Below are 23,728 nucleotides of genomic sequence, written 5' to 3' on the forward strand. Positions count from 1 at the left end.
CAGTACACCTACATCTGAAGCTAAATCTCCCCTGCAAATTTCATTCACATCACTTGAGTAGCTCAAAAGTTCAACCTTTAGCCAGTGTCCCCCCTTAAAGGGACAATGAAGACGATTTTATTTAATTTTTTTAAATGGTGTTTTTATGCTTCTTGAGAACATAGCATGCTGCCCAATTTTTTGTAGACATTTGTGACGCGTATTTTTGTGCCTACGAAAGAAGTAAAGAAACCGAAACTGAACAATCTCCGTTCTCGTTTCTGGGCCTCCGAAAACGGAGGTGACGTGGGGAGTGACGTCAGGTGTGAATAGTCGGTATCGGTAGCATTTAGGAGATCGAGAGTCTGGTTACCGCGGTGGGTTATAGCAGCGCGGTGGCGCGGTCGTTGCGCCGAATCTGTCAACATCGACGGCAATGCCGCTTTCGCGAGCGAGTTCGAGCTTCCGTTCAGTGACCGAACACCAACGGAACGGGAGTACCTGTGTGGCGGCCTCTGCCATCACCCGACGGAGACCGCCCGGCCGGCAACCAGCGGCCCGCATGCCGAAGGACGGACGCGGGGGAGACGCGGAGGGGAAAGCGGCAGCGATCCCGCCGTTCCGGGATCCGGTTTCTCCGCGGACGTCCTTTTTTCGTCGTCAAAGAACACAAAACTAGTGTCGCCCGAACGAATACTGGTCTTCAGTCGACCGTTGGAACAGCCATCTAAGACTACCATTTTGCAGAATCCTTCCAGTACCGTGTTCTTTTTTATTTTAATTTGTTTGCCCATAGTTGTTCGTTGCCCGCTTCGCGTCCAGCGTAGCAAAGCAAAAAACAATTATGCTGCTTTATTTACCGTTTAGTAATCATTTTCGGTCCGATTTATACTTTTCATGGTTATTCAAGTGGAAATTAGAACAGTATTCCTAAAAGATTGCGAACCAAAACGTGACCGAGGGCACGTTTCTCGTTTCAACCAATCGCTGACGCGTCTCTTGTGACGTCGCGCTTCTTGGCCCCGAATCGATCACGTGAGCTCCGCTTCTCCTGGCTTCTCCCGCAACTCTCGGGGCGTCGCTCCAGTCGATCCCGGTACGATTATTACCGCGACTGTTTAATTGATTTGCGCGGCATAGAAGCGCAGGTTTCGGCTGAAATTTGGGCAGCGTGACATGAAACGTGCCTGGAAACCAGTTCAATCGCCAAAAAGATGTGTGAAATTGCCTTCATTGTCCCTTTAAGGTGTTGTCTGTTCATTTCTCTCGCTAAAGTCGCAGCAGCTACAAGACAGGTACAAGGGCCTTATGAGTTGATTGTGTTAAATAGTTTGTCAGGGAGAGTGAAACAGCTGTAGTATGTGGCCGCTCGACTTTATTTAGTGTCCCCCGCCGTTTCTGAAAATGACTGATGCACCCGTGATTGTCCTTGGAGTAATCCGTACCAGTGCAAAAGAATCTATGGGAATATATTGGCATGACGGAAGATTGCATTAAAAAGTTACTTTGAAAGTACATTGTATTTGTGGTAGTCTACTTCAACAACCGAATCGAAGCACGTGATCAGATGTTTCCAACGTTTATCGAAACTAAAAATAAGAGTTTACTTGTGGAATATAAAAAATGCAGAAACAAACTTTCCCTCGACATTAAAAAGGCGAAGATAAACTTTTATAAATCTATGTTCTCTGAAATTTATAAAGACCCAGCTAAGCTGTCGAATACTATGAGAAAATTAATGTCAGTAAATCCGGTTTTCATCCCCGAAGAACTTAAAATAGATGGTACTCTATATGCGCAAGCTTTATTGGCAGATAAATTTAATACACATTTTCTGTCATCTGGTGCATGGGAATCAGTGGCCGTATATGATAGCCATTTCTCATCTGTTCCGGTATTAAGCTCAATATTTTTAGAACCAACAGATGAAACAGAAGTTCGCAACATACTTATGTCCCTAAAAAATAACTGCGCAAGTGGTGTTGATGATATCAAGGTTACCGCTATTAAAGCAGTAACGGAGTTGGTGCTTTAATAGCACTAACCTCGTTAATTATTGAATTGAATTGTTGATCTTTGTAATAAAATAAAATATTGGCTTCTTGTATATTCCCAGAAAAAATGAAAATTGCTAAAGTCAGTGTTATTCACGAGGGAGGCACATATGAGTAGCTTAATAATTACAGGCTGTACTTCCACTTTTTTCCAAGGTTGTAGAAAAAACAATTCAAGATTTTACAGGTTTTTTACTATTAATAATGTTATAACTGACAAACAGTTTGGTTTTCAGAAAGGGAAATCAACCGAATCAGCCCTAATATATATCGAAGATAAAATAATTACTAATATAGAAAACCACGCTTATACCATTGGGATTTTCCTGGATTTCAGAAACGCGTTTGATTCAATAAAACATGAAATTTTACTGGAGAAACTATCGGCGTACGGAATTAGAGGTAATACACTAGAATTAATTTGCAACTATTTATATTCGCGTTCTCAATATACGATACTTAATGGATTTCAATCTCAACTCGCACCGATAATATATGGCGTTCCGCAAGGTTCCATACTGGGGCCTCTATTATTTCTAATTTATATAAAAGATATTGGGAATATACCTGAATCGCGTGATATTATTTTATATGCCGATGATACCAATGTCTTTTTTTTCTAGTGGAAATCTGGATGAGCTCGAGGAATTTGCAAATAGTTGACTGTGTAAATTATCATTGTGGCTAAAGCGCAACCAGCTTAATCTTAACACTAGTAAAACAAAATATGTGTTGTTCAGATCAAAAAACAAACCTATTTCGCGTACATTGAACATCTTTTTTGACGGGGAAAAAAATTGAAGGCGTTAAATATCGCAAGTTTCTTGCTGTATGGTTTGAAGAAACACTCAGTTGGACTGTACACATAGAAAAAATGAGGGTTGATATTGCGAGAGCAATAGGAATATTAAACTAATTCCGACAATTACTACCAAAAAGGGTGAAACTGCAATTATATTATTCGCTGGTCTAATCACGCTTACAGTACTCTATGTTAGTATGGGGAACCACTACACAAACAAATAAGGAAAAACTCTTTATTTTGCAAAAGAAGGCTGTTTGATTTATTGAGAACCTTAAAAGGTACGAACACTCATTCCCAGCATTTCAAAAGTGTAAAATATTAAATATAGATCAAATCCGGCTCCTCAGATTATCTATATTTATTTTTAATAAAACTAGACAAAACGAAGCGCCCTTTCTTTATATCTTCGATCAAACCTCGGCAAATTACAGTCTTAGAAGTGCACAGTATACGAACCCCAGGGTTCAAACTAATTACGGTACACAGCACCTTACATATCTCGTACCAGATCTACTAAACAAAGACCCAAACAGAGCAGAAATGGCCCAAGCGCACATTTCGTTTTTTCATTTTAAAAAAAGGATTGTAGGATATATACTAAATCACTCATGATCTGCAGTTAGTACGAAGTTGACAGTTGTGTGTTGTTGTGGATTTTAAAATTGCCCTATCTGTGTATATTGATTCTGCTTATGTTCCTGTGTCGCCTCCGGGTGTTGTGAAAATGGGGCTGGAGCCTCGTCAGAAGACCACTCGTCTTCTTTTGCCCCAGACCCTTTTTTGGGTTTGAAATGAAAGATACATACGTATATACAAGTATGTTGCACTCTGCTTACTTGCTAGCATACTTGAGGCGCATAAGCTCCCATTTACTTTGTACTTAACGTAAACAGTATGCTTTAGATGAACTCTAGCCAACACTGGTGGCAGAGCACTTCTGTGCTCACATCTGGCCCCTAACAGCATCTTAATTTCCAGCGGGTCCCTGCGTGTTCACCAAGCCTTTTGGCATCTCTCTTTGCAGGCTGGGGTGGATCCAGTGGTGAGAGTACCATTTCAGCCAACACCATCAAGACAGGTTCGTTGCTGCACGAGCACTTTGCACACTGTGTGGCAGCTCATGTCGGGTGAAAACGTGGCGTCAAAAGGGCTGCCAACATTAGAGGTTTATGCGATTAAATCGGACCCAAATAGGACGGACTGTTGCACCCACATGTAGGCCTCTCTTCATCGGCCTGGGAAACGGGAAGTAATTTTGAGAAGTTCCTCGTCCTACGAGAAGCGATCCAGTGCATTGGCGGCCTTGATTTCTGCACTTGCATGGCTCCAGTTTGCTAGCTCGAATTTTTTACGATTGGACACTATTATAGCTTGAGAATATCTATATTCATTTACGCTCGGATGAAAAACCGCTAGTCACTGTTTCTAGAAGGGTGAGGATTCACACAAATTGTGTCTCCCAATAGCTTAACGTTTTGAGAGCTGAATTTTTTTATAGGGCTTTGTAAAAACACTTGGACATGAGTACTTGCAGTCCTTGGTCACTGAGTTTTGAAGAAACAAGTCTTTACCTTATGCATGAATGATAAATATTTCAACGGATGCTTGTGTGTTACAGTTAGTGTCCCATCTTTGTATGTCATACAGTAGGCTCGCAATAATCCAAGCTTTGATATTTCACACTGTTGCTTTATTCCAACAAATATAAGCATTTTTGGTTGTCCCGTTATGTTTTTACTGTGTTCATAAGGTTATAATTAGAATGCAATTAAATGCAAAGGGGCAAGCGAGCTGGACAATAATGATGAAATTTTCATCATTCATCGTTCATAAGGTGCCTAATTCAAACGGCATTTTTGTGCAAATCATACTTTTTGTTCTGGCGGCCCCGTTGAATGCGCTTCTTTCCAAGGACCGGTGCACTGCAAAGAGGCAACACGGGCGGAGCTTGCTTCCACGGGTGTTGCTTCTGGGCAGCTTCAGTGCACTGGGGCTCGTTGAGAAGCGCACTCAACGGGCCTCAACCAGGGGACCAGGAGCTATGAAAACGGTGGCCTTTTTCATCGCTCGTGTCTCCCTCGCTTAAAGGTTCACATTGGACAACTTTTTCTCCCGATGAACAAACTTGATTCTCTTTTTAAGTTGTCATGGGCTCCCTGAACAGTCCACGATAAACATATTTGAGGAACAAATAAACTGGGGTCATGCATTTAAAAAAGATCATCAAATATCTGCTTTGTACGTGTAGCCATTCGTACGTCGAGCCATAGTTTTATCTCAAATTATATTGAGATGAATTTCTGATAATTTAAACGAAGTTGGTGGCTCCCTGGTGTTGTAAATAATTCCAGTCTTCTGTAGTTCAAATAGTTTGTGCGATTGTTGTATTGTGCCACCTAATGTTGGTTTATACCCTTTGTTTTTATCTAGTTGTATACTTGAAACTAATGTACTCAAGTACACCATTCCATGTACGCCGCAACTGCTGATGTGCCGTAGCCCTGCAGAGAGGGGCGGAGCCTATTCAAGGGGTTCGGGCCATCTTTTGCTTCGCCTCCTTCGAGGATTTTTTTAAAGAGAATGTCATACGGGAGGCTAAGTAGCACAAAGACCAAAAGAGAAAGTGCTAAATGTAAGTGACCTAGGAGCATGACCCTTCCAAGTTCTCTAGCTTTTCTTGCGTTCTTTCCGGCATGACCTAAAACGCCCCCTTCGGGCTCCATTTTCGTTATGGTCACGGATAGAGTGAGAAGGGCACGTCTCTTGCTCAGCCTTCAGCACGTGCTCCATGCCTCTGCCGTGCTTTGTCTGCTTCCATGCATGCTCGAGGTGCACGACGCGCCCAAGTGTCGTCGAAGGTTGGAGACTTGCGTTGAAGACGGGATGAGAGAAGCCCCTCCTTGGCATAAGCCAGACATCTTGAGCTAGGCCATCTCTTAGCGTACCCTAGGAGTGTTTCCATTGCGTTTTAATGCGAGCTACAAGTTCGGTGTCTTGTTGCTCCGCTTGCAGAGCCACCAGATTATGTCGAAGAGGACAAAGAGCCCGGCAGCCATCTTGCGTCCGTGAAGTCGGGTCTGTCATTGAATTTATGCCCCTTTTTAGAGCATTTTGGATTTTATTAATTTTTGTTAAAAAGAATACTGCTTTCTTTTATGCTCGCAGAGCTGGATCTCTTTGGGGTAGATTGGAAACCTCACAGCCGAGTGCCTGCTCTTACCAAAGGTGGGTTGCCAATAACGCTTCTTTTTGTACCTACCGTAAAATAACGCCGAAACCACCCACTTGATGTAAAAGCCCGCTATGAACATTTCTCAAATTCGGGAATCTTGCAATTTATACGAGGTGTGATCATAAAGTTCCAGGACTGATTTTGTAGCGTAAGAAAAGAGGGCAGCACAGTGTTGCTCACGCAGCAGTTGAAAGAAGGACCCTCGTGTTTCCTTATACCAAAGGGCGTCGCTCTGTGAACGTTTGGAGCTTTGGACACAAGATTTGTGACCATGTACACAATCACAATGGTGATTTCACCTTGGACTGCAAACCAGAGCAAACATCAGTTCTGCATCAAACTCAACAAATAACCTTTGAAATGATTCGGCACACTTGCGACAAAAAGCGGCGAATTTCGCAAAGTGTTTTAAGTGGCACACACGCTTCAGGAATGGCAGAACATTGCTGGCAGTCCAAGAGCGGTAGGGCAACCTTATTCGACCTCTCCTTGACTTTGGCGACATTCTGCCATTCCTGTGGCGCGAGTGACACTCAAAACACCTCGCACACCTCGCTGCTTTTTGACATTAGCCTTCTAAATAATTTCTTCACGAGTCTCTGTCTTAGATTTTTTTTATTTATTGCTACTGTCGGCACTTTACAGGGCCTTTACAGGAGTGGTAATACATACAAGATGTAAAAGAACAATCTTGCTTCAAAAAACTGATTCGCCCGGAGGAATAAAAAAGCGAAAGAAATACATTCAAATACATTTGTCGAGTTTGAAGTAAAATAGGTGTTTGCTCTCGCTTTGGCCTGCAGTCTACGGAGAGATTGCGATTGTGTTTGTGCATGTGGTCGAACAAACTCGTGTAGCGCAGTTTCAGACGTTCCCAGAGCGACACCCTTTGGCATAATGATGCAGAAAGGTCCCTGCCTCGGACTGCTGCGCACTCATCTGTGTGCTGCCCTCTTTTTCCACGCTACAGAATCGGTCCCGGAACGTTTAGATCACACCTCGTACGTTAAGTGCCCGATTTGACCGGACGAGCGCCGACCTCTAGATTAACCCAATTTTTGGCGAAAGTGGGGCGGGCACTCCTTTGGTGTTTTACGGTAAGATTGTGCCACCTGAATGTCGTGTCTCCCATAATTTCTTTTTCTTACCTCGTACCTGAATTGCCAGATTACATGAATAAGGCAGAGGTCACAATACACTTGAATGGAGGCATGTACTCCATTAACCTGGCAATCGTGGCGTTCAGTCGCTGCCAATACATAGAATGTGATCTTTTTCTTTAGAGGCACAGACGTCCGAAGCGATCCAAGGACACGATGGTGCAGCGGTGGTTCTTAAGATTGGTCTGTTCTCTCTGTGGTGTTTCATGGCTGGGTGCCATTCTAAACTTTGGAACCACTTGTGTGTGCAGAGCCGCAAGACGCGACGGAAGTTTGCACCGAGGAGGTTCCCGTGGGGACAGGATACATAAGATTTTCCCCTCAGCTTAAAGCTTTCTGTAAATTAGGAAATCCAGACACGGAGATTTGCAAAGGACCCAGAAAATAAATAAAGGACGGCAACCGACTAAATCCTCAAACCTGGAACCCCCCGTGATTTACGCCACTGGTGCCTAGCTGAAGTGGACGCACTTTGAGACTCGTTTAGTTGAGAATTGAAAGTCCGTTCATTACATGAGGAGGAAAAAAAAGAAGTCCAAATATTGGTACCCGTTTTGGGGCGTGCGTTCATTATGCGAGTAAACACGGTATATATTTTTCTGCTCGATCGATTATATTTCGCGTGTTTTGCCACCCGGCAGTGCGGAACTGTTTCGGCGAACACGGGACTGGCATCTCGTGTGGACGGCAGTCTGATGGGTCGACGTTATTGGTTGTAGGAGGCTCCGTGCCGTGGACAAAGCCTCCTACAACCAGTAACGTTTTGAGCTACCCCGACAGCCGTGCCGTGGTTGAGGTAGCTCAAAGAATGGCAGGAGTGCTCCTTTAATGACACCATAATCTCCAGTGCGTAACTTTTTATTGATTGTCGCCTCTTGGCATCTTCTCTTCCAGGGGTGGACGGTTCCAGCGGCAATGGCACGATGGCAGCTGCGACTATCAAGACGGGTGTGTTGCCAGATGACCAGTTTGCATGCAGGGCGTTGTAGCTTCTTTAAGTTAAAACGGAAGATGAAAAGGACAGCCAACATGCGAGATTTCTACGGTGCAATGGAAGGACCACAGACAACATGCAGCGGGAGGGTCTGAGAAGTTTGCAGTCAGACGGCTCTTGTTTTAAACCAGATCGTTGTTGCCATCCAACGACATTATAGCTTCAGGAGCCAGAATAATTTACAAACAGATGGAAAACTGCCAGTCTCATTTTCAGAAATGTGCTCGCAGAAAGCCTCAACATATCAAGTTATGGCACAAAGAGTTTTTTTTTTTAATTTGGCCGAATCAGGGTTAGTAGCATCAATTATACTAGTAGCATTCCTAATTTCTAATCTCATTCTGAAAACCCTAGGCATTAATAATGTAGACCTGTCTTCATGCAAGGCAGTATATTTAATGCTTCCATTGTATATAATTAAGAAAAATGTGATCTCTATGTTTCCAATTCATCTCCACAATAGCTAGTAATTTGTGTGATTATTGCACCAACTATCTTTCTATACACAGTACAAGAAAAAAAAACAAAAAAAAAGCTTGTAAAGCTGGCTGTTCCCAAGATATTTGTAACCGCAGATCTATAAAGGATTGAGCAGAGTTGCCCTCTTCCTTGGCACATTTCACGGTATTTCTTGATGTGGGGAAAAGTATAGCACAGTTTGTTCTAGCTTTATCTCTTTACATTTCGGCGTAACCTAAAGCGTTCCTTGGGACCATTCTTGAACTTCTTGTTAGCAAAGAGCAAGCGCCTTCAGGAGGTATGTCTCGTGGCTGTTAAGCTTAGGGCCTCCTCCCTTCGTATCTTGGCAGAAGCCACACGTCTCGTGGCATCTCAAGCTAAGCCTCCTTTTAGGATCTCTTAATACGGTAGTATAGTTTCCACGGTGTTTTAGCATAAGCTAATGTGTTGCTGTGCCGTCCCTGCGTTTGCAGAGCCACCCGAATATGTCGAACAGGACGAAGAGCCTAGCTGCCATCTTCTGTCCGTCAAATCAGGTCTGTCCTAAAGTTGGTGGTTGTTTTTTTTTTACTCTGTGCCTTAGCATTACCTTTATTCAAATTTATCTCGGTTTCTTGTTCACTCCCAGAGCCAGAATATTACGAGGAGGTTCGGGAACCTGGGAACCCAGTGCCAGCTCTGACGGAAGGTATCTTCTCGATGACATTTCTTTCTGTAATGGGAACATTTAGTCATAATGCGACGGCTCGTGTCGTATTGTTTTCCCCTCCAGGTGAACCACCAGGTCGCATGGACGTGACAAAGGTTACGTTCCACACAAATCCAGGTACTTCATTAGATTAGCAATTTTGACATTCAATCGCCGGCAACAGGTTGAATTCCACCTCATCCTTTGCAGAGCCGCAGGTTTCCCAAGAGGCCCAGCAACGTGGCAACGCAGCAGTGGCCGGCAAGATTGGTCTGTTGTCTCCGTGTCATTTCACGGCCAGGTGCCATTCTGAATGTTGGAACCACCTTTGGTGCGCAGAGCCTCAAGATCCGACGGAAGCCGACGATCCGGTGCTTCCCGCAGAGACAGGTACGTAGCCACGCTTCCTTTTATTTGATTTTCTCCAATTTAGATGTGTTTTTTTATGGCCTTGAGATTCAGCCTTCACGCCCATTGTGGTGAAGGGATCGCTCGTGTACGCCATTTTATGCCGAGTTGGGTCGCAGCCGAGACTGCGGGTGACCTCGTTCCTGGATTGCTTTTGAGGCGTAGAGCCCCCGTCTCTACGTTTGCTGGTCCAGTGGGAATGTCGGGGATGAGTTTCGGTTGTTTGGAACTTGGGTTTCAAACTCAGCTGTAACCTTTTGTATGAATTTGTATTTCTCACAAACTCCCATCACAATGCTTTCTCTTCACAGACTTCCTACATTTTTAGACCCATTTCTTGCCCTTGTTTGAAATGGGCAACGTCCTATCTTTCTCTTCTCCCGTTACAGCAATTACGTATATTTAGCGCTCTGTAAATTCAAAAATACGAAAATATTGCGAAGCATTTTTGAAGGGCCTGATGGGACAGATTATATGAGCCTCGATCTGGGAAAAGTAGAAGAAAAATTAAGATGGCCTTCATTTTAAACCGATTTTCCAATTATTGCGAAATCGGTAGCCTTTCTACATTTCAGTGTATTTTTTTAGGAAGGTAGTAGTCGTTTTCAACCTCGATGACAATTTATGCGAGTATTAAACAAGCGCGTCCAAAACTTGTTAAAATATTTTAATTTCCGATGTTTTAAAATCCGGATCCATAAAGCTCTGAATTGCTTTGTAATCGATGATACGTGTTTAGTACCTCCTTTTATTTTATGTTCAGTCTCTGCACAAAAAATATTACACCTAAGACGACGGCAGTTTTTCTTTAATAAATATCCAAAAGAATGGTTTCACGCAAGTCGCAAAAACGTGCTCATATACCGACAGCGTCTTTGTGACTTTTTTTCCTCGAGACATTTTATTTTCCGCACAAAATGTTTGATTATGTTTTGGCAGTTGCACAAGCAAAAAAATATATTTTAGGCAAAAATAAAAAAATGTCGACCAGACATGGTCGTTCGATGCTATCTGAAAACGCCCAATACAAACAGTGTCAGTCAATCGGAATTCTTTTCTACAGTGGAGCTGTTAAGGGCTAGGTTCCCCAGGATTGTGTCCGGTACCAAACAAATGTCGACACAAAACTCTGGACAGCTACCGCCATCTATGAGCGGCGACAACAACGAAACAACCGGCTTGCCGGCCTTGCTCATAGATGGCGGTAACCTCTCCAGCCTTTCCGCTCTGGCTTTCACCAGAGTGGAAAGGCTGAATTTTTCTAGGCGTCTCCCTAGATGTCGTCCTAGAAGTCGTCCTTAAGGTCGTCCTAGACGTCGTCCTTGAGGTCGTCCTCGAGGTCTTTATGGAAGTCATCCTTGAGGTTGTTCTAAGGTCATCCTAGAAGTCGTCCTTGAGGTCGTCCTAAATGTCGTCCTTGAGGTCGTCCTTGTGGTCTTTATGGAAGTCATCCTTGAGGTTGTTCTAGAGGTGATCCTAGAAGTCGTCCTTAAGGTCGTCCTAGACGTCGTCCTTGAGGTCGTCCTCGAGGTCTTTATGGAAGTCATCCTTGAGGCTGTTCTAGAGGTCATCCTAGAAGTCGTCCTTGAGGTCGTCCTAAACGTCGTCCTTGAGGTTGTCCTAGACGTCGTCCCTGAGGTCGTCCTAGACGTCGTTCCTCAGGTCGTCCTAGGCATCATCCTTGAGATCGTCCTATACGTCGTCCTTGAAGTCATTTAGACGTCGTCCTTGAAGTCCCAGACGTCCCCTAGGCGTCGTCCTTGAAATCATCCAAGAAGTCATCCTTGAGGTCTTCCAAGAAGTCGCCCTTGAGGTTGTTCCACCAGAGTAGCTTCGCCGGTCTTCCTTCTTCACCAGAATGGAAAGGCTAAAAGTTTTTTTGCAGTATTTTTGTTTTTTTGGCGTTCTGCGGCCCTCCACGGCGGCGGATCTATTGGCGCTCACAGGCGGCGCAGGTTCAGGTTCTGCCGTGTCTTATATCATGTTACCGCCAAGGTTGTAGGCTGATCTGTTTGCAAAGTCGGTTGCTTCCTTTACGTCGCATAGGCGGAGACGCTATACGCCGGCTGTTCAAACAGGCACCACGAAGCATGTTATGGGGTGGCGCACCTCGTTCGCTCCGGCCCGTGGGCATGTTTGGGTCGGTTGTACGAAAATGTATTCGGAATTTTCCCTTCAAAACCTCCGTCCACCTTTGTGCTCTCAATTTGTCTTTTCTTGACCACCCCGTAGCATTCTTACGCTTTTTAATAATAATGAAATTATAAAGAATGGGTATGTGCACGCCCCATTTATGGCAAGCGCGTCAGCGTCAATTTGGCCATATTTCTCGCTTTATAACTTCTAAGGCAAAAACAAATATTGCTTAATGTTTTTGCAGATTCTGTTTGTACACATTATAAATGTTAATTCGAAGAGTTTTAAGAAAATTAAAGATGGCCTTTTTTTGAAATGATTTTCAAAATACAGTATAGACCACTTACAACGTAACCGCTTATAGTGCAGGACCGGGTATAACGCGTTTTTTTTTAAACCACCGGTTCGCCTCCCATAGAACTCCATGTAATTACATACCGCTTAAAATGCAAATGCGCATAGGGAAACACCGGTTATAGTGCGGTTTCTGGAACAGTCCGCCGAGCGCGCCGACGACCGGAGCAGCGAGCACGCTCCCCTGTGCGACACTAGATAACGGCGCTAGCCGCAACAACACCCTCGCGGGGCGAGGAGGTTGCTCGAAGAAGCGGGGAGAAGCGAAGAGAGAGGCTTCAGTTGCCATAGTGACGGAGGGACGCACGCACGTGTCGTTCACGTGCGTGCGTCCACCCCTTCGCTGCGTTGGAAATACGGTTGGAAACAACCGCAACGACAGACCAATCGCAGGTCGAGGAGAAGTGTTAGCGTGCGTTGCATGCCGGTTGCGGGCCGGCTCCTCTTCTATCCGCAAACATGGCGTCGGTCCTGATCGTCGATGTAGATGGCGCGGTGGAAGCTCGTCGTTCCGCGTAAAAGCGCTATCCTTGACTGTGAATTTTCGCTGTGTGTCGCTATGATAACCCAGCACGTACTAGAAGGGAAGATTCACCTACTCGTGCGGCGATGTCGTGGCGGCACTCTCAAGACGGCAGAAACGCCCGTGTCGTCGTGTTTGTTTACTTCGACTACAGCGGTGATTTCTAAGCATTTGTGTCCTCGAACATTGCCCGGATTCCTTATTTGGAGCATTTCATGCGTGTGCTCAAGTTGCAGGTATTACTGGCGCGTACCGTATGAAGGATCCAAATTTTCACGCGTTTTCATCTCCGGAGAAAAGTGATTAGGGTTAGCAATCCTGAACGCTCGCAACGTCCGTCCGCAACCCGCGACGCCGTTAAAAGGCTGCGCCAGGCAAAAGCCGCTCATTTCTTTTAAAAGGTGTGACACACTTGAGAGAGAAGTGTACTAGTCTGGTGAAATAAAGACTTTCCTCAAACTAAAGCTTTATTTTTCATCTAACATAAAATAAATTCTTTTACAAAGGTAAGTTGTCTCATGGCATGTATTTTGGCCTGAAAAATTGATGTTTTGGTTATAGCGCGGTACCGCTTATAGTGCGGATTTTCGCGACTCCCGCGACATACGTTATATGCAATCTACACTGTAATGCATTTTTAATTAAATGCCCCTGTGTGAGCAGTTGTTGTAAATTTACCCCGTTAACCAGGACAACAATATTTTATGCACATATGAACTTTATACAGGGTAGCACATTGGCAAAGCTTGAAGACGTGAGCTATTTTAGGTATGGAAAAAGCAAATCCTTACTCCAGAGCGTTATTGCTCAATGTGCCGTGTTTGCGATTTTGTTTCTCAAAATAACGACCCTAATATTCGGTGGTTAATATTTTTTGTGAATTCTTCCTACACATAACTTCTCGGTAAATATTTCTAGACCCGTAGCCAGAATAGTTTTTTTTGGAGAAGCCGCCTGAAATGCCAACATCCTGCGATGCGGAAAATGCACACGTGACGGAGAGGGTACCCTTCCAATTTGTTTTCGCAAAGACAAATTTCTTTTTTTCTAAACAAGGATCGGTTTAATTTTTCTGGGCGTGGTGTCAGCAAAATATATTTTTTCCTGAAAATTAAAAATGGTCAGCAGACATGGTTGTTCCATGTTATCGGAAAACGCACATTGCCGTCAGCATGATAATTTCGTTATTAATGATGGCAAAGCTCTTATGTGGGGTTGCAGGGGTTCTTCGGCGTTTCCTTCATACTCCCCGATTTTTCCGAAAATATGCTGAAGAGACCAACAAACATAGCTGAAATAGTTAACCCAAATATTGGGATAATTATTATTTTTTTTTTCCGCTATGTTTTTGAGTTTACAATTTGGTCCTCGTATTGGCAACAATGAAAAAGTGACGTCGGCGGAGGGCAGGGGTTTAACTCTCGGGGCAGTAGACTTTGTCGCCAACTGATTACAAGCAGTTTCAGGGTGTCAAAGGAATGCTCTGGGAGCTGGTTTGTGCACCCACGCAGTAGGACGTAACAATTAATAATACCGTAATATCCCGAGTCATCGCCCACCCCCCTACCGCCTGAAATTCATTAAAAAAGTGGGGTGGGCCATGTCTCGGTGGGTGAGCACAAACACTTGAAAAAAGCGGAAAAAACCGCCCATTTTTCTCTTCGTATCTAGCGCTGATGCACAAGAGATACATCAAACTCAAAACTCGATTTAGTTTCATTATTTTATAGAAAAAAATGCGCACGAAAGAATATTTTACTATAGCGAAGTCTGTTGCTTGCATACGCGCTAGAAACACTGCCGATCTGCATATAGCGCGAACGTTTGTTCCGTGAAAGAATGTCACCACTATGTTCTCCTAGTTAGTAAAAAAAAAAAAAAGAGAAAGAAAAGTCTACAAGAAAATAGAAAAACCGACCAGGCGCAACGAGCCAGCGAGCGGACCAAAGAAGCGACCAAGAGCAATGCTGGGAAAGCCGGCGGTCGCGATGGCAAATACTTTGGCGTCGGGCCAAGTTGGGCGCCTTGTCAATTGCAAGCTCTTGCGCAACTTTCTTGTTTGGTGCGTACATACGTGCGTCCGTGCACGGCGGGCTATCAATGCACGGTTGGGACGCTCTGCAAACGTCTGTGTAGGGCGTTCCAGCAAAGCTTTATTTACGCGTTGGCTTTGCCTAAAATATTGCACAACCGCAGTCGCGACGGGCGGGAAGAAGGAGCGGGTTCGCGGTGACCTTCGGCGGAGACAGACTTTGACTTAACACTCTGCGGTTACATTAACAAACTCTTATTTTGTTATCTCCATCGCTTTCTTTTCGCACGGATACACGACCACTTTGGGGTCGCTCACGGAGGAAATGCGTAAACAAAAAGAAGTGTCTTTCCCTCCTTCGTTTTACTTTGTCACGGACGTCCTCCAACTGTAAGGTCCGTGGCCGCGTCATTCGGGTAGGATGAGTGTTCGCGGATCGCAGAGTCCGCGCTGGGGTATTTGAAGGGGTGGGCGATGACTCGGTGTTTTTTCGGAAATCGATATTGGCCCAAAAAGTGGGGTGGGCGATGGCTCGAGGATGGGCGATGACTCGGGATATTACGGTAATTCCTTTATTTTTCCAACAAAAAGTTGAAAGGTGACAAGGTGCTCGGCATGGTCTATTTCTAGACTGCCCGCTCGACCTGCAAGCCTGCTTTCCCTCGACCTCTGGGCACTGAAAAGTGCGGGTATATCCGAATGTTGGTATGGGCATCATTTTCACTTGCTGATTTCAGAATAACTATTCCGAATTTCACGATACTAAATAGCGTACTAGGAAGGGTAAAGGCACGTGAATGGGAATATAAAGTTAGTTGGGGTAGCTCAAAGAATGGCAGGAGTACTCCTTGAATGGCAGCATAACCTCCGGTGCGTAACTTTTTATTAATTGTCGCCTCTTGGCATCTTCTCTTCCAGGGGTGAATGGTTCCAGTGGCAATGGCATGATGGCAGCTGCGACTATAAAGACGGGTGTGTTGCCAGATGACCAGTTTACATATAACCTGTAGTACCTCGTTTTGGGTTGCTGCGAACATTCGAGGCTTCTACGGTGAAACGGAAGAACCACGGACGATGGGCAGCGAGAGGGTCCGAAACATTTGCTGTCAAACGGCTCTTTTTTTCTTTTTAGCCAGATCGTTGTTGCCATCCAATAACATCATAACTTCAGGAGCCAGAATAATTTACAAAGAGATGGAAAACTGCATGTCTCATTTTCAGAAATGGACTCGCACAAAGCCTCAACGTATCAAGTTAGGGCACGAAAAATATTTTTTTTTCTTGCTGGAAATTGGATTTTTCTACATCTAGCTGGGAACTTCCAGGTGGATCCTTTCCAAGCTGGAATTTCTGATTTCCAGCATGACCAGCATCCATTTCCAGCTGTAAACAGGATTTCCAGCTGCTGCTGTATAATTTAGCCGAAAATGCGGCTGGAAATCTTCGTTTCTAGCTGGAAGCTGCAGCTTATTTTCATGTGGGATGATACCTAACTTCTAATCTGGTTTTGAAAACACTAGGCATTAATAATGTAGACCCGTCTTCCTTTGTGGAGATATTAAAGTAAAATAAGGCAGTATATTTAATGCTTCAATTGTATATAATTAAGAAAAATGTGATCTCTATGTTTCCAATTCATCTCCACAATAGCTAGTAATTTGTGTGATTATTGCACCAACTATCTTTCTATACACAGTACAAGAAAAAAAAACCTTGTAAAGCTGGCTGCTCCCAAGATATTTGTAACCGCAGATCTATAAAGGATTGAGCAGAGTTGCCCTCTTCTTTGGCACATTTCACGGTATTTCTTAATGTGTGGAAAAGTATAGCACAGTTTGTTCTAACTTTATCTCTTTACATTTCGGCGTAACCTAAAGCGTTCCTTGGGACCATTCTTGAACTTCTTGTTAGTAAAGAGCAAGCACATTCAGGACGTATGTCTTGTGGCTGTTAAGCTTAGGGCCTTCTTCCTTCGTATCTTGGCAGAAGTTACACGTCTCCTGGCATCTCAAGCTAGCCTCCTTTTAGGATCTCGTAATAGTATTGTTTCCACGGTGTTTTAGCATAAGCTAATCTGTTGCTGTGCCGTCCCTGCATTTGCAGAGCCACCCGAATATGTCGAGCAGGACGAAGAGCCGAGCTGCCATCTTGTGTCTGTTAAATCAGGTCTGTCCTAAAGTTGGTGTTTGTTCTCTTGTTTTACTTTGGGTTTTACAAAGCATTATCTTTATTCAAATTTATCTCGGTTTCTTGTTCACTCCCAGAGCCAGAATATTACGAGGAAGTCTGGGAACCTGGGAACCCAGTGCCAGCTCTGACGGAAGGTATCTTCTCAATGAAATTTCTTTCTGTAATGGGAACATGTCGCCAAAATGTTACGTCTCGTGTCGTATTGTTTTCCCCTCCAGGTGAACCACCAGGTCGCATGGACGTGACAAAGGTTACGTTCCACACAAATCCAGGTCTGTACTTCATTTAACTGGAAATTTTGACATTCAATCGCCAGCAACAGGTTGAATTCTACCTTGTCCTTTCCAGAGCCGCAGGTTTCCCAAGAGGCCCAGCAACGTGGCAACGCAGCAGTGGCCGTCAAGATTGGTCTGTTGTCTCGGTGTCATTTCACGGCCAGGTGCCATTCTGAATGTTGGAACCACCTTTGTGCGCAGAGCCTCAAGATCCGACGGAAGGCGACGATCAGGGGCTTCCCGCGGAGACTGGTACGTAGTTACGCTTCATTTTATGTTATTAATGCGAAAGCATTAACTGTCTCATGGAGGGAGCTGACGTCATCAGCTTTGAAACCATGCGAAGCGGCACCTTAATGAAACCGCGTGCCAAGTTAGCCAACGGCCCCTTTTACACTTTGGTTTCATTGGCTGGCGCGTGTCAACGAGGCTCCCATTGGCCGCTGCGCTTCAGTTTGCGAGGTGTCATCCTGACTGTGTTATCGCACCGTTGCGTTATCGCTGATCACCGCGTTCGCTCGCCCCTTATCGGTTGTACGGCGCGTGGCAATGTATACGGAGCATGGAACAAACCAAGGGGTTCGTCCTGCTGGAAACCACGTTGCTGTCTGTTCCTTCCTCGCGCTGCAAGGCACGCGACAGTTTGAACGATCGCTCACCCGATGGCGCTGCGTGTCCGCGATGCGGCGGCTCCACCGTTCCACGCCCAAAGTCGGCGCGTCGTACACCGCAGAATAAAGAAGGGAGCGAAAAGCGGCGTGCATGCTTTCGCATTCACAACTCATAAGAAGTGCTTAGGTGTACCTCGAGCCTTTTTCTTTTATGATTGTGGCAGTATTTATGCCCACTGCGGTGGAGGGATCGCTTGTGTCCACCATTTTGTGCCAACTCGGATCGCAGAAAAGACTGCAATTAACCTCGTATCTGGATCGATTTCGAGGCATAGAGCTTCCGTTTCTATGGTCGGCTGGCCGGGTTGTCAGTGTGCAACCTTGTGTGTAGAGGGCGCTACGTGACTATGTTGCTGCATAGAAAGGCCCGTAGGCAGGGACACAATCACGTAGCACCGTCTAGACCAGTGGCCTCAAACTCATTTGAGTGTGGGGCCAGACAGCCCACACCGGAAAGGTTGCGGGCCAATGTAAGACGAGGAGGAGGGGGGGGAGGTCAGAAAATTTTAAAGGCGAGAGACGCCCACTCCTTTTTTAGAAATCACGGTTTTGCTAGTGAGGTCTTTCAACTTCGTTTGTTTTATGACTACCGTATTTACTCGAATGTAACGCGACCACGATTGTAACGCGAGGGGCAACTTTTCACAGAGCAAAAAAAAAAAAAAAAAAAAAAGAACACGAATGTAACGCGAGTTTAGTGAGGGAAAAAAAGTACCTTAAAAAGTACTACAACGTGGTCCGCGGAAGCCTTTTCGGCCGGGTTCACACTTGAAGAGCACTTCACGCTGGAGCCTCCACCCACGGATAGTCGATTCTGTCACATCTACCCGTCGAGCCGCGGCAGAGTTTCCGATTTCCTCAGCCATCATAATTGCACTTCTTCTAAAGCGGGCGTCGTACTGAGCTCGTCGCGTCGCCATTTGCTCGAGTCCAGTCGCGGAAGCACGTAGCAGCAGCTCACAAAACACGGGCACATGGTTACGGTAATCCTAACAGAAAGAGAAAGCGTTGTGAAGGTAACCCGTAACCCTAACATGGGCGCAACGAGTCGCAAACAAGAATAGGATTGGATTGGCTGTTTCCAGCGTGTATATGTTGTCAGCACAAGATCGAAAGATTGCGAGATTTGTCGTAGCCATTTTAAAGAGCCTGTGCTGCGACACCGCCAAGGCAAATTTTGAGGCATTTCGATTATAATGCGAACCCCCAAATTAGGTAAGGGAAATTTGGAAAACAACTCGCGTTAAATTTGAGTAAATACGGTACTTTGGGCCCTGACCTCATGCGATAACGAGAATTCAATTGACACCGCCCGCCAACGTGCTCCCATTTTTTTAATTGAACCAATGCACCGTCGTTCCCGTTGCTCAATTATTTCAGGAATTAATTACGCTCGACATGTTTGTGAAAATACAATCAGTTAGTCTGGTAGTTCTTGCTTTCCCGATGATTTTTATTACAACATTCCGAGTAAATACTTCTCCTTTAATGGTGATATTTTTTTGAAGGCGACGATTCCGAGCTCGTAGCTTTGTTCTTGCCAGTTGCTCCAACTGATGGAGAGTTTGTGCGGCTGAGGTGCCTGCCTCAGCAAAGAGCTGGCGCTTGCAGCCTACTCGCAGAATGGAAAAACGTGGGAAGCGGAAAATAAAGCGAAAGAAAGGGCAAATGAACGCAGATCAGTAAAAACTATGCGATTACGTTAAAAGAGCATAGCTATACTTTTGGAGCGAAAATGAATCGGCGAGAGGAGATCACTATGGTGCATGCCGTTTCTAGCGCTAGAGACGTGGGAACAGGAACTCGCAGCCTACGGGCCGCCTCTGTTGCGTAAAGAGATATCGGCAAGCACCGCCGGTTCGCGATAATGCTACCTGTAAAGGCTGGTTGTCAGGTGGTATGGCTGCGTCAGAAAAAGGCCTGCGCGCCTGTCCTTCGGTCCCTTCTCGCTCGGTTCTGCGATGTAGCAGTGAACACTTTTGCTGACATGTCTCGTCCATCTACGTACACTACAGCGTCCCAGCGATTTGCCGGCCACATGCGGCCCGTGGGCCGCGTCTTTGAGACCTCTGATCTAGATGCGAGGTTGTACGCTAATAAATTATTTAAATCCAAAACCGATAATGCGCGGCGCAGCGGTGGCAGTTTCAACTGTTTCCGCCACCGCAGTATTTCTCGTCTCATGGCGCTTAACTTGAGAGTGACAATTTACGTGAAATTTATTACTTTTCACGGAGAAATTTCTTTATATCAGTATTTTTTGCTTCGTGGGGTTGTGAAATTGCTTCGTTAAACGGAAATATTTGTTATATAGGACTTTGTTCCAGTATTCCGGGAACCACATTGGAACACATGGGAGATTGGCCAGGACTTTATTTTACTTCTCTAAATGGGCATTTTCGTAGTAGAGGCGTTTGTTGTAAAGGCATTTGACTGCATTGATTTCTTTGCGCCCAATAGCAAACGTGGTACACCTTGTGCATAGCGTGATGAGCGTGCCATCCATCCGTTCTTTCTAGGCCCGGGTGGGGCAGCTGCGAAGGAGTCCCAGCCAGGTGCAGTCCCCGTGCATCCCACTGGCCCGCATCCCATCCTGGCTCGGCCACCGCGGGGGGTTGTCCCCCCCATCTCGGACAGAGCACAGCCGCGGGTGAAGGTCGTCTACTTCCGCAAGGTGGAGCGGGGCATTGCCACGCAGCCCGTGGTGACGACTCTGCCGGTCGCGGCGCTGCAGTCCCTCCTGGCGGCCGAGTCCCCACAGCCGGGCTTCGTGCCAGTCTGGCTTCCTGGTTCCGGTGAGTCTCTCGGATCTCTCGGGGGCAACGTTTTCGGTGATGACGGTGCGGAATTTTGGCGTTGGAAACGCTGCTGTGGATATTTTCATTTCTCTTTAGTTTCGTAGAGTGCCCAAGAAGCACCCACCCAAGTTTTGGCGAAAGTCGGGTGATTGTGGCTCGGTTAAAAGGGCAACGAGCGGGATGACAGCCAACGAGAAAATGCTCTCATAAAAAAGACATTTCTTCGTCGTGTCAACGACAGCAAAAACCTTTTCTTTCTTGGTTTGCTAATAATGCACTAACGGGGTTTCTTCTTTTCGTCTTTCTATGGCTCTGAATTCATTGACAGAGTGAGAAACTGTGGTGGACAGCTGTTCTTGGGCACTAGAAGACAAGAATTGATTCATCCGTACAGGGTGCAAGTTTCATGCTACTGCTGTTTCGGGTGAGGGGCCATTTCAGCTGGCTGTGTAGACGAGCCTGGTGCAGAAAAACGTCTCGGCAAGAAAGATGATATTCTCTTTCTTGCCGACAAGTGTTCTTCCCTCAAATAAGTGCTTCCGGCACCCACGTTGTAATTTCTTTGTTTGATGACTGTTAGGGTTAAGTGGATATGTAAGCTTAGAGGAATTTAGTTTTTCTCGTATTTTTTGAGGCAGGTAATGTCATGTTCTACAACCTTCCCCTTCTGTCGACACCGCTAATCTCATTGTCTCGCAGAGTTTCAGCGTTCTGCAATGTGCTACACAGTGCAGAATGCTGAAAGTTTGCATAAGCTACTTATGCGAGAAGAAAAACCGGGTTTTATTTTCTCAATCAAACCCAGCACATTAAATATTTTTTTGTCCCTGGTCCAGGTGAGTTTGAACATTCACGTCTTCGGCCTGTTTTCGGTCGCGCACCAGTCACCTAGCTGTGTTTGGAGATTGGTGGTTGTCCTTTGTCCCTCTTGTTCCCCTTCTCCAGGGATTATTTTCGTCATTCTTGTCCAGCTCGCTTGCACCTTTGCATTTAATTGCATTATAATCAATACATTAGTGTCAACATTAGTCATTCCATTAATAATGGTGGCAGAGGAATTCTGTAATCTGTATTAGGCATGGATAGAGAAATACTTTCCCAAGTGTTCAGGAGTGGTTCAGACTTACCAGTTCTGTAGTGAGAATTTCCCGCAGTATGGTAGTTTGGTGTGACACTATATTGGGAAAAGGAAAACGATTTTCAGAAAAATTTATTGATTCCAATTTTCCTGCTGTTTTAAAACCCATGTCTCACCTTTTTAAATGCAATATTTACTCTAGTGATAGTCACACTATTTATGAACATGCCTTTGTGTCTTCCTTTCCTGGGAACACGTAGAGAGCCAATCATCGTGTTGCGGATAAATGATGGCCATTCGCTCGGTCGAGAACATGATTATCCGTAGAGGTGCAATCTTCACAGAAGGTATCTTTGTGTGAAAACCTTATCTCTGTCCCGTAAATTGCTGGCATCACATTGTCCATCTCTGGGATTGGCAATACGCGTGCTCCGCGGAAAAGCAGACGCTCGGGTGTTTTTTTATAAACTGGCTATTAGGCGAGTAGATGCAGTACTATATAAAGTGTCACTGGGTGTTGTTTAGTGGCAGCCTCTTGCCATCTCTCTTAAAAGGGCCGCCAAAGGGTGAGATAGTGTGCGTCCATCCATCCGTGAGTGGCTCTACAGCCTGTCTGCTCATTGGCTGAAACCCGGTGGAGGAGGAGGGCACATGTGGCGAGGGGCACCGTGATTGGTGAAGCATGTTTTAACGGGCCCGGTCACATGGGCGCACTAGCGAGCACCGTGCCAGGAGGGCTGCAAAGGGGCCTGAAGATTGGCATCGGCGCCTTCTCAGTTCTCGAACTGGAGCCTACGCAGCAGCCGATCACCAAGCGGGCACCGATCACCAAGCGGGCACCGATCACCAAGCGGGCGTCGATCACCAAGCGGGCAAAGGCGAGTGCTGCGATTGTCAGGCAGGCGAAGCATCTCTATTTCGATTTACTGCAACTTGACAGTCGCTGTTAAAGGGACACTGACAATTCCCCAAAATTTTTTTTTCATTATTTGCCGAGCAGTTTACAATGGTGTCGGAAGATTACCCAATTAATTATTTTCTCCAGTCACGTATATTTTGAATAAAGACAAGAAATGCAACTGCTCAAAACACACGCAGGTCAAAGAAATATAGAGGAGGAGAGAGTGCCGGAAGTCACGTAACTTCACCCAACTGCACACTCCCCCCCCCCCCCCCCCCCCCCCCCCCCCCGTTTTTTTTTGCCGCGTGTAGTAGACGGCAATCCTTTGTGGGAACTGTTTGTCGTGCGATTCCTTCGCAGTTTTGTTTGTTCCGCTCGCTGTTCCGCACTTCAAGATGATTTGTTTTGTGCATTGAAGAGTTTGAAATCATTAGTGAGTGCCTGTGGCGAATGCCCGAGATTGGCTTAAAAGGAATGCCCCCAAGATGTTGCGTGAAGAGCTGCCTCACATGCCCCGCATTCGAAAGTGGCATTGAGCGGCAGAGTCTGTGCAAGTTTTTGAAAGATCCACGGGATCGGGACCAATGGCTGGCCGCAACTCCTGTAGAACATTTACCGGGCACCTCGGAAAGCGGATGCTACCCGATTTATAGGCTCTTTGCATTTTCTGGAAAGTGACTACATTGAGTTCGCAGGTGTCGAAAAGGAAATCCCATACCATTTAGTTCAGCGACATTTTGTCCACAACATTTGTTGTTTTCAGTGGTAATAACATAAAAAGATCAGTGTAAATAACTCAAAATGTTTGACAAAAAAAAACAAAAAAAATGAAAGCCGCTTACAACTCCCTGTAACGCCGAATTGGAGCGCAGCTCTTGAGGAGGAGGAGGGAAGGGCACTGGGGGGGGGGTTAAACTAACCAGGGGGGGGGGGGTCACGTGACCCCCAATGCCGATGATGTCATCACTGACGTCACTGATGACATCATCAG

At 45.5% G+C, this 23,728-nt stretch overlaps 1 non-coding gene across 1 annotated transcript in view; it reads left to right on the forward strand.

The window, feature by feature from the left end:
• The window catches only part of LOC8030620, a 136,184-nt gene that overhangs the window by 12,317 nt on the left and 100,139 nt on the right, over nucleotides 1-23,728 (forward strand). The window contains exons 6-21 of the transcript XR_005716023.3: nucleotides 3,863-3,916; nucleotides 5,851-5,913; nucleotides 6,004-6,063; nucleotides 8,125-8,178; nucleotides 9,157-9,219; nucleotides 9,312-9,371; nucleotides 9,456-9,509; nucleotides 9,582-9,641; nucleotides 9,711-9,761; nucleotides 15,743-15,796; nucleotides 16,928-16,990; nucleotides 17,089-17,148; nucleotides 17,233-17,286; nucleotides 17,363-17,422; nucleotides 17,491-17,541; nucleotides 20,480-20,755. This is a non-coding gene — a transcript (uncharacterized LOC8030620). The remainder of the gene's footprint in view (nucleotides 1-3,862; nucleotides 3,917-5,850; nucleotides 5,914-6,003; nucleotides 6,064-8,124; nucleotides 8,179-9,156; nucleotides 9,220-9,311; nucleotides 9,372-9,455; nucleotides 9,510-9,581; nucleotides 9,642-9,710; nucleotides 9,762-15,742; nucleotides 15,797-16,927; nucleotides 16,991-17,088; nucleotides 17,149-17,232; nucleotides 17,287-17,362; nucleotides 17,423-17,490; nucleotides 17,542-20,479; nucleotides 20,756-23,728) is intronic.

Source organism: Ixodes scapularis, unplaced genomic scaffold (genome assembly GCF_016920785.2).
Source record: "Ixodes scapularis isolate PalLabHiFi unplaced genomic scaffold, ASM1692078v2 PGA_scaffold11__112_contigs__length_91849675, whole genome shotgun sequence".
Taxonomy (NCBI): Eukaryota; Metazoa; Arthropoda; class Arachnida; order Ixodida; family Ixodidae; genus Ixodes; species Ixodes scapularis.